Below are 4279 nucleotides of genomic sequence, written 5' to 3'. Positions count from 1 at the left end.
CTCGACACTCGTGGTCTTCCATCCCTCTGAGTTACCCAGGGTTATGCCCAGTGACACCAACAGTAGCATTGGTGTCATGGTTCATGCCCAGTAATGTAGGTTGTCACTATGGTGATGTAGTGTCTCATGTAAATACACCCACTGAAAAGGATGTAGGGACAATAATAGATGACTAGATGTGCAGGACGTCCCATTGTAATACTGTAATTAGAATGGTAAATACAATCCTTGGATGTACAAGGGAAAAATCAAGGTGGACCAGGGAGGTTGTGTAACCTTTCTCAATTGTCTAAGCAAAACCATTCCTGGAACACTGGTGTTCACACTTCAAAAGGGACACTGAAATTAAGTAAGGATTTGGATCCATCTACATGGCTGTGACTGCAGTTCATGTAGATGCACCCAAGACATCTCTGATTTAGTTAGCTCACAGTGTAGCAGTGTGGAGCTCAATGTGGCTGCAAAACCCACACAAGATGTTCCTTAAACACTTGGCCTGCACTAAGCTTTGTGCTGGTACAACCAGTACTTGAGGTGGATGGTCTAATGCTAGGTCAGGCATGTCTATGCTACACTGCAGCCAAATGAATAGCTATGCTCCGAAACATGCCTTACAGTGAACCAGTAAAGGAAATGATTCACAGGAAGAGAATTAAGAGACTTTTTTTGATTTATGCAAGGAAAAAGGAAACTTGATCATGCTTTACAAGCCTCTGCTCTTGAAGAAGAGACTTCTGAACATAGATGCTCTTTAATCTGAAGAAAAGACAACATTTGGATTAGGAAATTTCCCATTTTTAAGAGTAACACTTTACCTAGGAAGCCAATAGATTTACCATCTCCTGGGTTTTTTAAATCATGACTTGCTCTTTCTTAAAGATACACTGTAGCTCATACAGCACCTATATGCTTCATAAAGTGAGATGGGATGCTGGAGGTCAGACCAGACCAGATGTTTTCAAAAAGGTTTTAAAATCTTCAAATTAGAATGGGGTAAAATTAAGCATTCTTGGCTAGGATGTGTACAGACAGAAAAAGGGACTGAAGAAGGGTGGTAGTAGCCAAGTGGAGGAAGTTCCTATCCAAAGCCATTTAGTCTGCTTAGGATGATACTGTGAGAAAATATGACATGCTGCTCTCCCCCAAACAGTATTTCTTCCTCAGACAGCAGAATGACAGCAGGGAACTCGTTTCATGGCCACACTCAGAGGTGGACTGAATACAGTAGGACTGTAAAACGAGACTAAATTAGTTAGGATCGTTCCTAAGCACTCTCCCTGCCCTGCAAGGGCCACATTAAACAAAAAAGTGTCTAAAATTGCTTTCCCAAAATGTTTATAGAGCTGCTGCATGTCCATTACTTGCAAAAAAATAAGGTATTTCACTGTGGATTTAGGAGGGAACAAAATCTTGGCTCCAATACACGTAATAAATGCAACTCAAAATTTCTCCTCAGAGTTTAGTGAGGTTCTGACTGAGGTAACAACTGTCCAGAAGAAAGGGCAGACTCTGGAAGTGCTCTCATTGTCTGCCAATTATTTAGACTTCACTAACATGCCTCAGCGCCAGTGCACTGCTTTGAAAGAGCAGATGTTCTCTGGGCCTCCTACATGGACCCTTTGGGAGGTGGGGGTCTAGTTCTAAGCAAAGAGATTATTATACATGTATAACAGGAACTGATGCTAGAATTATTTTTTTTTTTTTACTAGATGAAATGGCATCCCCTTTAAAAAGACTCTAGGCCCTTCATATTACACTTTTGTGCTACTATGCCCTATATCTTGTTAGAAAAAAATTGAGAAGAGCTGGCATAGAGCAAGTAGAATGCTTAGGGGGACTGAAAATAGGCACTAGAGTTTCTTTTGGGATGTTCACATCCCACAAAGACTAGTAATCATGAACTGTCAAGCAGCTGCTTAGTGGCCTAAATAAGTAAGATGGTCTCAGCTTCCCAGTGGATTAAAGTCTACATCATGAAAAATGATCAAAATAGTTGACAGAGATGTCAGGCACCAAATGGTTCGACTAAACTGAACTAAACTATGCTCTAACAATTCCCACAGTTTGGTGACAATCTTTTTAATGGATGCTTAAGTGTGGGATTTTTTTTTTGTTTTTTACACAAGAAAGGAAACAGAAGAATCCCCCCAAACCATGATACTGTTGTTATTATTTGCTTCTGCCAGTATACACAATATATAGGAAACCACAGACAGAAATAGAAACCTTAGCATCTAGGATAATGCCAAAATAAAAGGAAAGGAAAGGAGCTAACTAATTGTGTCTTGATACAACTTTTTAAAAAATTGAATATGTTTTTAATTAGGTAACTTCATAGCAGGCTATAGTGGTGATGCAAAATATATGTTTCAACAGGATGTTGCTTATGGGTTATAGCTAGGGAGGATGATTTTTCACTAAGAATAAACGTAATAATGTAGAAAACTATTTAAGTAAAGAAATACAATCAGGATTTTAAAATCTTTTATCATATGCTATATGATGAAATGTTATAACGCTAATCCCCAAATTAACAGCTAAGCATTTAATTTTTACAAGATCAAATTTGTAGTTATTTAAAACAGACTAATAGTTGGTGATTTTGTTTTTACACCTTTTTGGATTCTTTAGCTGGTGGACCTGTTCCTCTTAGATTAGGGAGGTAATCAGTTCTGTGCAGAGTACTTCCCCTGAAAGAAACTGTTTGTATATATGGTTGACACAAAGACTATGATTTTTCATGTATCTATTTAAACTAGTATATTTACTATATTGGATTTTTCAGCATGAATAAAACTCTTCAATCAAGAAGTGAATGGGAAATATTGCTTATCTGCCCTTATCTTAAAAAAGTCACAGACAGGCTTGTGTATGACCCTAACTGCACAATGAATAATGATATGGGTTTGTGGTTATTTCTGGAAGAAGTTGGAGTTTTCAGTTGTGAAACTCAGAGCAGTCATGCTGATGCAGACCCAGCATTTATAGTTGGTCATTTGCTTTGGCAGAAAAATGTCAGCACTAGTCTAGTGCTTCTTTCAGCATAATATGATGTAGAGAGGATGAGTTCATTATGCTTTTACAACAGAAAGGAAGTAATCATTATTTGCCAAGGTCATTAGAGTGACTTGTGATTCAAGGCCTCTGCCCTTGCAGAACACCTTAACGGCAAGCTTGTCTTGAAGGGTCAAGACACAGGTGGAATGCACACATTCATTCATGCTGTGTTCAAACAAAATCAAAATTGTTAGTAAGTCACGCTTACTTTGGCAAATGTAACACCACCACCACCAATGCTTCTGCACAGTCAGTGCAATATATATATAGATTGAACTTTTGCTATAAGTTGTGCTAGTGGCAACCAAGCTTTTCAGCCCACAGGCTGGCGAGGTAGTGATAGGTTGGCCCATGAGCTGGATCTCATCCGTGGGCCTGATCCAGCACACCATGCTGGCTCAGCCAAGGCCCAGTGTAGCCACATGGGCCCCGCCAGGGCCTGATGCAGCTGCACGGATCTTAGGAATTTGGCAGCAAGAAAGGGATGCAGTGTTAATTGTCAACACCCTACTGCCAAATTTCTGGACCTGTGATGATTCTGATCTTGATTCCCAAGATAATACTGCACCAAAGACTAAACTGCCCCTTTTAACAAGAATCCAGTGCATAGGCAGGTTCAGTTCCTGCATTAAAAACTATTTGGACCTTGTAGCACAAAATCCACCAGTGAAGAGAGCTGAAGTCTTTGTGAATTACATCTGCAGACTCCATCCTGTGATGTATGCTGTTTGAAGAATGACTAACATTCATGCTTGCTTTGTTGGCAACTCAACTGTGTAAACATTTCCTGGTTGCAACAGTTATGGGTTTCTCTTTCATTAAGACACAGTTGTGCAGTTTCATCTCTTTTTGTGCAATCTGGAAACACGATGTTACAAATTGCTATAATTTACAGCTGAGAGCCTCAATTTAGGATATCCTTTCTCATACAGAAAAATCACTCTTCTCCCTCCTGTCCCCACTGACACTAGCTTTAATTTTTCTTGTTGATTTAGCTGCCATTTCATTTTTACTTTTTGTGTTATACATTTGGGAAAGTTAAAGGGGAAGGAATCCCAAAGAAGGAAAAAAAAATGAGAAGAGAAGAGGATTGCTATGGCAGTTGAGATTAACAATAAGACATTTTCCAAGAAAATTAGGCACAAGATAAATCATCTTTTCTTGTAATTGTTTTTTAAATTATTTATGACCATTGCTAATCAGACTAGTTTATATGAATGCT

The sequence above is a fragment of the Crocodylus porosus genome, unplaced genomic scaffold (assembly GCF_001723895.1).
Source record: "Crocodylus porosus isolate Cpor-Errol unplaced genomic scaffold, CroPor_comp1, whole genome shotgun sequence".
Classification (NCBI taxonomy): domain Eukaryota; kingdom Metazoa; phylum Chordata; order Crocodylia; family Crocodylidae; genus Crocodylus; species Crocodylus porosus.
The sequence above is the reverse complement of the archived record's forward strand: the minus strand, read 5'-3'. Positions refer to the sequence as shown.